A 12166-nucleotide genomic window follows, 5' to 3' on the forward strand; every position below is an offset into this window, starting at 1 on the left:
TCTGCTGGAAAATATCAGGCAGTATTATTCTGATGGCCACCCCTACTAAGAAAACAGTTCTACTTCCTGAGCTGCAGATAATAAAACAGTAACAGGTGTTTCTAAAAAAATGCTTTTGAAAATTAATTAACATTTACAGTAATTAACTCTGTAGGGGCCTTATCTTCCAAGCCCTTCACACAAGTGACTCATAGATTTCAGTGGGAGTTCCATGCAGGGAAGTCTTGCAGAGTTGTGTACTTTTGAATTATTGTAGAACAAATCACAGCAGGTTCTTCTTAAGGAATTAAAACTTCAGTCCATAGCTATAGCTGGCTCTATTTATACAGCTTTCTCCCTGTTAATTTCTCTACTGCTGAATTTCACTAAGAAGTGTTCATGCCCTATCAGTGTTTCTTATACCCCACGTTGTTCTGCTTTCTAGGGCTACACTATGAGCTAAGGGTGTGATTTCCCTGCTTGAGTATGTGTACAAGAATTGAGAAATCACACCCCCTAGCTTGATTCTCCTCTCATGCTCACCGTTACATCTCCATTGATTTCAGTAGCTACTCCCACTTTACATTGGTGTATTCGAGGTAAAAAATCAGACTATGTGGTTCTAAACTAATCCTTTTTTTCCTTTTTATATTTTTTGGGTCAGTCAAATAAAAGGTCTCATTCACAACTTTGAACTTGATTCTCACACCAGTTTCACATCAGTGCACCTGCGCTGGTTTCAATGGCGTTGAATCCTCCTGATCTACTCATGTGAGAGGAGAATTGACCTACAGTAACTCCTCACTTAACGTTGTAGTTATGTTCCTGAAAAATGCGACTTTAAGCAAAACGATGTTAAGCTAATCCAATTTCCTCATAAGAATTAATGTAAATGAGGGGGTTAGGTTCCAGGGAATTTTTTTTCAACCAGACAAAAGACTACATTATATATACACACAGAGAGAGAGAGTATAAGTTTTAAACAAACAATTTAATACTGGTACACAGTGATGATGATTGTGAAGCTTGGTTGAGGTGGAGGAGTCAGAAGGTGGGATATTTCCCTTACTGCTAAATGATGAACTAGCAATTGGCTGAGCCCTCAAGGGTTAACTCTCTCACTCTACAAGGCAGCAGGAATGGAGGAAGGGGGTATGTGTGAGAGAGATATGTGCATTTCCCCTTTAAGTACACTGCCTTGTTAATTAGATCAGCTTGCTGAGACCAGCTGCTGAAAGTGCCCTCCTTCTGAGTCCTGGTGTATCCCCCCTGCTCTGTGGAAGATGGGGTAAGCAGGATGCAGGAGCCGGGGGGGGACACATCCTGACATTAGCCCCCCCCCTCTTCCCTCCCTCCGCACAGCAAGCCGGAGCCTCGGGGAGCAGCTCCAAGGCAGAGAGCAAGAGCAGCAGATGGCCGTGGGAGGAGGGACAGCTGCAATTGCTAGCCTGCTGGGTGGCTTCAGCACAGGGAACTTAAGGGAGCAGGGAGCTGATAGGGGGGCTGCCGGTCCACCCTGGTTCCAAGCCCCCACCAGCTAGCTGCAATGGGCTGCTCTTCCTGTAAGCAGTAGACAAAACAGGCGGCTGCCAAACAACATTAGAAGGGAGCATTGCACAACTTTATAACAAGCATGTTCCCTAATTGATCAGCAATGAAACGTTAACTGGGATGACTTTAAGTGAGGAGTTACTTGGGTTGTGTATTGTTTGTTTAAGCCTCACCAGTAAAACTGGCAGACGCTTGATACACTGTATAATTCATTCAAGTCAGTATGAACAGTAGATGAGTCACTTCTAGTTATTGTTATGTTGCAGTCAAGCCTCTAACAACTGAGGAGTAATTCTTCATGATGCCTGGAAGCTAGATGCTTTTTGTGGAAACATTCTGTGGGAGGGTATTAAAAGAGGGAGGGGGAACAGGAGTAACTGAAAGCAAAGGAGAACCACAGCGAAGCCAGTAATCAAAACAGAAAAATCAGAACACCAAACTGTGAAGCAGATACAATGTAGTTTTCAAACAGTTTTATACTTTAAGGTGGTTTTATTAACGATGTGCTTATTTAAAATATTAGGCCTGATTGGTCCTTTGAAACAAAGCATGTGGTTTATTATTTTTATTCCAGGGTTTATATAAGGCCTGATCCAAAGCCCATTGATGTCAATGGGAGTCTTTACATTGACTTCAATGGGCTTTGGATCAGGCCCATATGCAGTACATCCCTTTAACTAAAACAGGTGTCTGACAGGCACCCTGATGGTTTTACTGATCTCATTTATACCTGTGTATATCCATTGAGAGTGACACTGGTTTGAGTGAACTAATACTTTCATACAGAGCATCTCATAGGAATTGCCATACATGGGGAATCCAGCCCATGGTCCATTTAATCTAGTTTCCTGACTCTGACAGAGGCCAGCTCCAGGTGCTTCAGAGGAAGGGGCAAGAAATCCCCCAGAAGGCAGATGTGGGGTATTGTGTTTCCTGTCCCATCCAAAACTCTCTGCTTAGCATTAGCTATTACGATTTTCATCCTTAAAGATCTCCAAGTGCTTTACTAGCAATGAGCCTGCTCCCACTCCCACTCCCACTCCCAGTGCAGTAACATGGGAGTTTTTCAGTTGACTTTGATGAAGCAGAATCAGTTCCAGTTTACATGTAGAATTATTGAAATCACCCTTTGGTTTGGAGCAGCAGCCAAACCATGTATATTTTGGGGCAGAGATACAGGGAAACCTCTATGCTATGATAGTGTTATTTGATCTTTAATATCTGTCCAGAGCAGACAGGACTTCAATGTCTAAGTTCTCACCCTAAAGACTCCCACAAAATAAACTGCTCAATTTACTACAATGGGAGTGGAAGCAGGCTCACTGCTAGTAAAAGCACTTCTGCTATTGTCCTTTTCTATTGTGCTGTCTTTCGGTATTTGATTCTTTTCTGATAAAATTCAGGAAAGACTTGTAAATTTCAGCATGTCATAGTCTATATAGCTGTGTATGTAGCTGTTGTTGTAATGTCTATTGGTTATTCCTTTAATATTGCTGTTCCTGAGAGTTTTCCAAAGATGTGAGAAGGCAAATTTTCAGGAAGGAAAAACTTCAGACTTTCATCTCTACATGAAAGGAATCAGAGCTTTTACATTTATTAGAATGGATATCTTGTAAGTTATCAGGATGGAGGGAGTGCATAAAGTTCATAATCATCAGCAGGGACAAAACTCAGGACCTTCTGCTCTTTTAAAAACAAAAAACCCACAGGTAGCACAATTAGCTGTTTATGGTTATATCAAGTACAAGGCTAGAGAACTAAAATGTCTAACGTAAGTACCTAAATCATAGGCTCCCAAGCAAAAATGGACTGATTTTGATAGGTCCTGAGCACCTGCGACTCTTTTGATTTCCAGTTCTAAAGAGTGTGGGTTGTAGACAAGAACCCAGAGTGGCTAAACTAGAGCTCTTACCGTGGCACCGCTGTAAGCTCTCTAGTGTAGCCATAGCCTACCTCTGAGCATCTCGTCCACTCTCCTTCCCCCGATAATCAGGCAAGGGCAGCCAATGCTCTTGCTGCCTTGTGTAATTAAAGCACGTGGGCCTAGTTGCCTGAAGAACTATAGCTGCCTTGACCTCCCAGAATCCTAAGACTTTCCAGCTTGGTCCCTGAATGTTGCTGACAAACAGGTGAGGAAGGATATTTAGGGTCCAGCTGCTATCATCTAGCCCCAGCTTCAGTGTCTAGAGCCCTCTCAACCAGACAGTCAATGAGCCTGTAATGATAGGTACTAGCTATCTCAGTTATATTTCTTGCCTTGGAGGGATTTCTGCTTGAGATTTCACACATTACTCCTAATTCCTGATAGTTTCTCCTCCCTTTTTGCACTCAAGGTGTTCATCAGAAATGGTGAATAGTGTTCCATGTATAGGGGCTGGTTTTTTTATTGTCTCTAACCTTGTTGAGACTCTTGTGCTCCAGCACTGAAACTTTCATTTGTGTCTATTACTCTATATAGTATCTGTATGTCATTAGCCCATGATCACAAGAAAAGGTTAAACTGCTTAGCTTTCCAGATTACTCAGTCCCTTTATATAACTGCAAGGAAAATGTTCCTCTTGCATCTTAAATGAAATGTATATTCTACTCAATTAGATAGGAAACACTGGGTGAGTCAACCTTCCACTCAGAAAATTCAGTTTTCAGTCTGCACATCTTTGCACCTTATCTTTCAACACTTTCCCAGTACACTTGGGATTTTCTAATATGCTGCCGAATGTGATAAGGAAATGCAGCTTTTAATTCACCACCAGCTTTAAAAAGGCAATCCCACAGAGCCTGATGTTCATATTTAATTACTTTGAAATAGGCTGTTGATTAATTGCAGCTAACTCATGTGATTAACTCAAAAAAATTAACTGTAATTAATCGCAGTTTTAATTGCACTGTTAAACAATAGAATAACAATTGAAATATGGAAAAACATCCAAAAATATTTAATACATTTTCAAATATATTGATTTCAATTACAACACAGAATACAAAGTGTACAGTGCTTACTTTATATTTTTATTACAAATATTTGCACTGTAAAAATGATAGTTTTTCAATTCACCTCATACAAGTACTGTACTGCAATCATTTTACTGTGAAAGTGCAACTTACAAATGTAGATTGTTTTGGTTTTGAGTGCAGTTATGTAACACAAAATTTAAAACTTTAGAGCCTACAAGTCCACTCAGTCCTACTTCTTTTTCAGCCAATCGCTAAGACAAACAAGTTTGTTTACTGGTACAGGAGATAATGCTGCCCACTTCTTATTTAGAATGTCACCTGAAAGTGAGAACAGCTGTTTGCATGACACTTTTGTAGCCTGCATTGCAAGATATTTATGTGTCAGATATTCTAAACATTCGTATGACCCTTCATGCTTTAGCCATCATTCCAGAGGGCATGCTTCCATGCTGATGATGCTTTTAAAAAATGCATTAATTAAATTTGTGACTGAACTCCTTGGGGGAGAATTGTATGTCTCCTACTCTGTTTTATCTGCATTCTGTCAGATATTTCATGTTATAACAGTTTCAGATGACTCAGCACATGTTCTTCATTTTTAAGAACACTTCAACTGCAGATTTGACAAAACACAAAGAAGGTACCAATATGAGATTTCTAAAGATAGCTACAGCACTTGACCCAAGGTTTAAGAATCTGAAGTGCCTTCCAAAATCTGAGAGATGAGGTGTGGAGCTTGCTTTCAGAAGTGTTAAAAGAGCAACACTCCAATGTGGAAACTATAGAACCCAAATCACCAAAAAAGAAAATCAACCTCCTGTTGGTGGCATCTGACTCAGATGATGAAAATGAACATGCATCAGTCCACACTGCTTTAGATCGTTATCAAGCAGAACCCATAATCAGCATGGAAGCATGTCCTCTGGAATAGTGGTTGAAGCATGAAGGGACATATGAATCTTTAGCACATTTGGCATGTAAATATCTTGCAATGCTGGCTGCAATAGTGCCATGTGAATGCTTGTTCTTACTTTCAGGTGACACTGTAAACAAGAAGCAGGCAGCATTATCTCCTGCAAATGTAAACAAACTTGTTTGTCTGAGCGATTGGCTGAATAAAAAGTAGGACTGAGTGGACTTGTAGTCTCTAAAGTGTTACAATGTTGTGTTTTTGAGTGCAGTTATTTTTTTTGTACATAATTGTACATTTGTAAGTTCAACTTTTATGATAAATTGCACTATAGTACTTGTATTAGGTGAATTGAAAAATACAATTTCTTTTGTTTTTATATATTGTATACTTTGTGTTCTATTGTAATTGAAATCAATATATTTGAAAATGTAGGCAACATCCGAAAAATTTAAATAAATGGTATTCTTATATTGTTAAACAGAATGATTGATTGTGATTAATTTTTTTAATTGCACAATTAACTATGATTAAAAAATTAATCATTTGACAGCCCTACTTTGAAATATAATAACTTTCACTTCTGCCCTCTCAAATAGTAATAGGCTGAATTATTATTTTGAAGGGAATTAAAATGTAATATTTTTATTATCTCTGGATGACTGTTAATGAAGTAAACCAAATATTTTTGAATGAAATTCACAAGTAACCCGATCAAGAAATTTTTTGAAGGGGGTGAATGAATAAGAACAAAGATTCTTTTTTTGTTTGAATGTCTGAGATTAAGATATTTCCCCTACTTTCACCAAAGCTTATGGATACCATTGCATATTTGGCTATGTACATTATAGAAGAATGTGTACTTTTCTTTAGTAGCATCAGATTTTGGCTATTGCTGAATGTGGATACTGGACCAATGGTTTCTCATCCAATGTGTCACCACTGGCTCTAAAAAGGTAATCCCCGCAGAGCTTGATGTTACTGGATACTGGACCAATGGTTTCTCATCTAGTGTGTTAATCCTGTATTTTTGATGTTCATCTCCAGCCTGAATTCAAAAAACAAACAAAAAATCACTCCTGCCTGCAAGTCACTTGTGAATATTCAATGAAACATGCAAGTTTGTGAGGCAAATAGACAGGGAAGAGAGGAATTACCTTTTATGGACACATGCACAATCCCTTCCAAAAAGGTTCTGGGAATCTTAATCAAATATATAGCTGACCCAAGACACTTAATCAATTTGCTTTTACTGGGCTGTGTAGGGCAGCTATGTATGTTCACTGCTTTGGCTTTTGAAGGTAAAACTGTTTGTTCTGCTTCCTGTACTGCTATGGTTTAACACAGAATGGCTTACTGATAGTCCAACTCTGTGCCCTTACTAACAGGGATAAGGAAGTTTCTTATACAGCACAAGAAAATAAAATGCCACTGTGATGGGTGTTCACCCCACACCACCTCTGAAGGGGTTAAAATGATTCAGAAAGGGCTACTTGACAGGATGGGCTGCACCTGCCTGGGTAAAGTGTATACTGCATACAGCCCTAATTGAACCTAAAGCCCAGCTGGGTAGAAAGAGGAGGGGCTTATATAAAGCCAGGGAGGGGCAAGCAGAAAGAGGTTGGGCCTGGTGGGAGATAGAGGATTTTCTGGGCCCCAAGGAAGTCACTTGGGAAACTGAAGAAGAGTCTGTTAGAGAGGGAGGAATGAAGCAAAGTAGGGGGAAAAAAATAAGAGTAGAAACAGAATCAGATGATAGCAGCAAAAAAGCAAAGCTGAGAAAGGAAATAAACCAGAATGTTATAATAGTAAGATCCCTAGCCAGAGAAATAAGATGAGGTGATGTTAATCCTGTGAAAGTAGCTGAGTGGATTTTAAAAAAGCATAGGGAATAGTGTAAGAGCCAGGAAAGCTGCAAGATGGTGATCTTTTGGTTGAATGTAAAAATAAAGAACAAACTGATAAACTGTTAAAAACTAAAATAAGGAAAGTTGAGGTGCCAGCACCAAAGTGTTTAACTGAAAGAAAGGAAGTAATATATGGAGTGTCATTCGAGCTGACTAATGATGAGATAAAGTGTCAAGCGACTAATTAGTAAATGAGGAGCAGAAAGTCAAAGCCATCAACAGGAGTACAGGGAGGGACTCTACCTGAGAGACTCTACCTGTCTAGAGAACTACAGACCTTACAGTGGTACAGCTGCAGCTGCACCGGTGTGAGATCTCCCATGTAGCCGCTGTGTGCCAATGGGAGAGCGTCTCCTGCCAAAATAGCACTGTCCACACTGGTGCTTTTGCTGGTGAAACTTATGTTGGTCAGGGGTGTGTTTTTTTCCACACCCTGGCCGCAATTTTTTTGCCAATGAAAGTGCTCGTATAGACCAGTCCAAAAGAACTCTAGGGTTTCAGATATTCAGTACCAAGCCATATATTCCCCCCTCCACTAAGGTGTTATGGGCATGTAGGGATGTTTGTAAAGTGAAAACAAGATGCAGTAAATGTAGAGGAGAGTATTTCTATACAATTTTCATAGGAGGGACGGAGGTCAAAAGTAGTAACTGCGATGGTAATCATTGACCGGCCTATATAAGGTGTATTGCAACAAGGTAAGCTAAAGACAGAGGAAAAAAATTAACAGATCTTAGCGGAAGCTGTAAGGAGGCTCTCAACATATCAGGTGGTGAAGGAAGAGAGAATTCACAAGAAAACACAGTCTCATTCTATAAAGAATATGATAAACACCGCAGAAGGAATAGGCCAGTGGTCCCCAACCTTTCAGTATAGTGGGTGCCAAACAACTAACCGCTGAAGAGCGCAGCCGCCGGACAAGCAGCTGCCGAAATACCGCTGAGAAGCAGCGTCATCAAGAGGCGTTAATACCTAAATGCCGCCGAGAAACGCCAACACCAAGAAGCGTCGCCGCCAATAAGCAGCATCATCAAGAAGCAGCGGCATTTCAGCAGCGACGCTTCTCGACATTGCCGCTTCTCAACAGCATTTCGGCGGCCACTTGAATAGGCGATGATATACTAGTAATGAAAAAAGAGGCTTTATTGCATTTATGATAGAGTGATAAATTGTATATCCCAAATTGGGAAGAAATCAGAAAAAATGAAAAGTATAGCAAGGGCAAAAATACTTGTATGTTAGCAACTTGTCAATGGACCACATTGGTGCAATTTTTAATGAAGTTAATGGTAAAATATGACTGTAGTATGAGAATCTCAATCTTTTGTTGGAATGTAAACAGTCTGATAGCACAGGGTCAAGAACTAAAAGAAAATATTCTGGAAGTGAAAACTAAACCAGATGTCATATGTATCTAGGAAACACAACAAGCTTGACAATCTTGCTTTTAAAATTCCAGGATATATTGCCTGTAGACAAGCCTGAAAACTAGGACCAGGAGGAAGTGTTTGTACTTTCATAAGAGAGACACTAAAATGGATAGCAGTAGAGAATGAAGAAGTAAGCTTAGAATATAATGCAGTTCAGATCCCAATGCAGAAGATTAATATTTCTTTTAAGGATTTATACCTATAACCCATGTGGGAAATTAGAAAGTTCAGAGCTACAAGAAATAGTGAAGAATGTTAAAGTGTATCATAGAATCATAGAAGATTAGGGTTGGAAGAGACCTCAGGAGGTCATCTAGTCCAACCCCCTGCTCAAAGCAGGCCCAACCCCAACTAAATCATCCCAGTCAGGGCTTTGTCTAAGGATGGAGATTCCACCACCTCCCTAGGTAACCCATTCCAGTGTTTCACCACCCTCCTAGTGAAATAGTGTTTCCCAATATCTGATCTAGATCTCCCCCACTGCAACTTAAGACCATTGCTTCTTGTTCTGTCATCTGCCACCACTGAGAACAGCTGAGCTCCATCCTCTTTGGAACCTCCCCTTCAGGTAGTTGAAGGCTGCTATCAAATCCTCCCTCTTCTGCAGACTAAATAAGCCCAGTTTCCTCAGACTCTCCTCATAAGTCATGTGCCCCAGCCCCCTGATCATTTTGATTGACCTCTTTCGGTCCCTGCTCTGCCCCCCGTCCCACCCTCAGTCCACCACCCCCAAAGCCCCACCTGGCTTCTTTCCAGCTTCCACCCCCTCCCCCAAGTGATGCTGGGAGCCGGTGGAGCAGGCTGAGGCCAGGTTTCTCACTGCTGCCAGCACCAGGCCCCCCACTCACCTCCCAGGCCACCCTGGAGCCCGCATCCCCCTGAAGTGTGGGGGTGCCCAAAGCATGGGGCCCAGGTCAGTTGCCTTGGTCTGTCCTATGGATGCGATGGCTCTGAGGACCCGTTCTAGGCACCACCAAAAATTTTACAGCCCTGGCGCCCATGCTCCCCCCAGCTTAGTGTAATCCTAAAACTTGCTGAGGGTGCAATCCATCCCATCATCCAGATCATTAATGAAGATGTTGAACAAAACCGACCCCTGGAGCCCTCCGCTTGATACCAGCTGCCAACTAGCCATCGAACCATTGATCACTACTATATACTGTGAAGTGATCTAAATAGTCATAATAAATTGTAGGGAAGTAAAACAATGGGGGTGCCGCAGGTGCGGAGGGGTTGCACCTGCCCTGCCCCGCCTGTCCCCCGGCCGCGGCGGGGCAGGAGAGGTGCACCGTGGCAGGTCTGGGACTTGGCGAGAGGCCTCTCTCCCTGCCACAGCCCTGAGTGCCTGCATGGTGCTGGTGCTGGGGGCGGGGGAAGGTGGGCAGCGGTGCATGGCCCAGCACCCCTGCTGGTGCTGGCGAGGGAGGCAGGTGGTGGCGCACAGCCCGGGACCTCTGCTAGTGCTGGTGGGGAGGGTTGGCAGAGCTGGCAGGCTCCCTATCCATCTCCGCATGTCCCTGCAGCTCCTAGGGGGAGGGAAGGCCAGGGGGGCTCCGCGTGCTGCCCCCGCTTCCACCTCCACAGCTCTCATTGGCTAGGAACCGCAGCCAACAGGAGATGCAGGGGCAGCATTTGTGGGCGGGAGCAGCACGCAGAGCTCCCTGGCCCCTCCCCTAGGAGCTGCAGGGACATGCCGGCAGCTTCCAGGGAGCCCCCCCACCCTCCCAAGGTAAGCACTGCCCCACACCTCCACCTCTTGCCCCAGCCCTAACCCCCCTCCCACACTCAGTCTGACCCAGCAGCAGCCGGTGTGGGTGGGGCTGCCTGATCTACTCGGGCAGCCCTGGAGCCAGCCATCCCAGCCGCTGCAGTCACAGAGATCATGGAGTCTGTGATGTTCATGATCTCTGTGACAGACGCAGCCTTAACCGTAACCACTAATAAGTCGGTGGAGGCTGGTGGGCACTCACACAAGACCCTTGTTCACAGAACCAGTCTTTTTGCCCCATTGAGGAAGAAGTCTGTGTTTTCTGCTGGTGTAGTGGGTTTGTCTTTTGTTGTGGTTATTCTTGTTGGTTTTTTTAAGGTAAGTTCCTAGCCCTTTACAAGTTTCAAGTCTGTCTTCACAAAGTAAACTGATTGTAGGCAGTGTGTTTCACTCAACCCTAGCAATCAGCTGGGCTCCACTCCTGCAGCACGAGTCAGGGCTCTGCAGGGAGGGAAGTGTAAAGACCTTTCCATAGCTGAGCGAGACTGGCACATGCACGCACATGCTTTTTATGTAAAAGGGGTCAGTTAAGTTTAGAATTTATCCCAAAGGATTACCTTGCTCAGTGATTAAAGTAGACTGAAAGAGGAGGTGCAGCTCTCACAGTACCAGCTAGGGAGGAGAGAAAGCTCTCCCTATATGTTTAGCAGAGGACAGGAAGAGTTAGAACCATACCTGCACTCATGGCAGGACTAGACCATTCCTGACAGGTGTTAGTATAAACTGCTCCTGCTCTTAAAAATCTCCAAAGATGGAGATTCCACAACCTCCCTAGGCAATTTATTCCAGTGCTTAACCACCCTGACAGTTAGGAAGTTTTCCCTAATATCCAACCTAAACCTCCCTTGTTGTAATTTAAGCCCAGTTTTGCCTGTTAAATGTTCAGCCCATGGCGAGACTGGACAGAATTATGTGCTCCTCACTCAGGTAACTCCTGCATCATCAATACATCTTATATCAGCTGCCAAAGCAACAATGATAGGGGTATTCATCTTCTATATACCCCCCCAGGGAATGTGCCACATAGTTTAGATCTCTTGCCTCCCCTCTTCTCCTCTGCCCCTGCCCTGCTATACATGTTCTGGGAGAGATACTCAGAGTGGTGTACTATCCAGCCTGAGAAAGAATTTGGCTCTATGTAAATAAATCTTGATGAATTTTACCAGTTGAACAATCTCAGCGTTATCCAGTACTACTTTATTGCACAAATTTCAGTTAAGTAGGACATGTAATAGCTTGAAATATCCCATGTAACATTAAGGCTTATTCTGTTTAGGTGCGAGTAATGTTGATCTAATGTATAACCAGTTGTACTCAGTGCCCTATTTCATATGTCACAAGACCTTTTTTTACATCACTCGTTATAGCTCTGTCAACATCAGTGACATGGCTTAAAAATCATAGTCTACTTATCAATTAACTCTAATGCAATATGTATAATATTTTTAGTTCCAGTTTGATTATCCAAGCAGTTCTTATAAAACAGGAACATAATTCAAACTACTGTATACCTCCTGGAAAAGTGATCAACAGTTTTTGCTAGTAGAATCAAGTAACTTGATGCTACCTTCTGAAGTATTCCAGTAATATGATTCCATCTCTACACTGGTGGATAATAAAGACAGTCAACAGGGACTGACTTCTTCTTTTTCATGTATTATGGCCT

The sequence above is a fragment of the Mauremys reevesii genome, linkage group 3 (assembly GCF_016161935.1).
Source record: "Mauremys reevesii isolate NIE-2019 linkage group 3, ASM1616193v1, whole genome shotgun sequence".
Lineage (NCBI taxonomy): Eukaryota > Metazoa > Chordata > Testudines > Geoemydidae > Mauremys > Mauremys reevesii.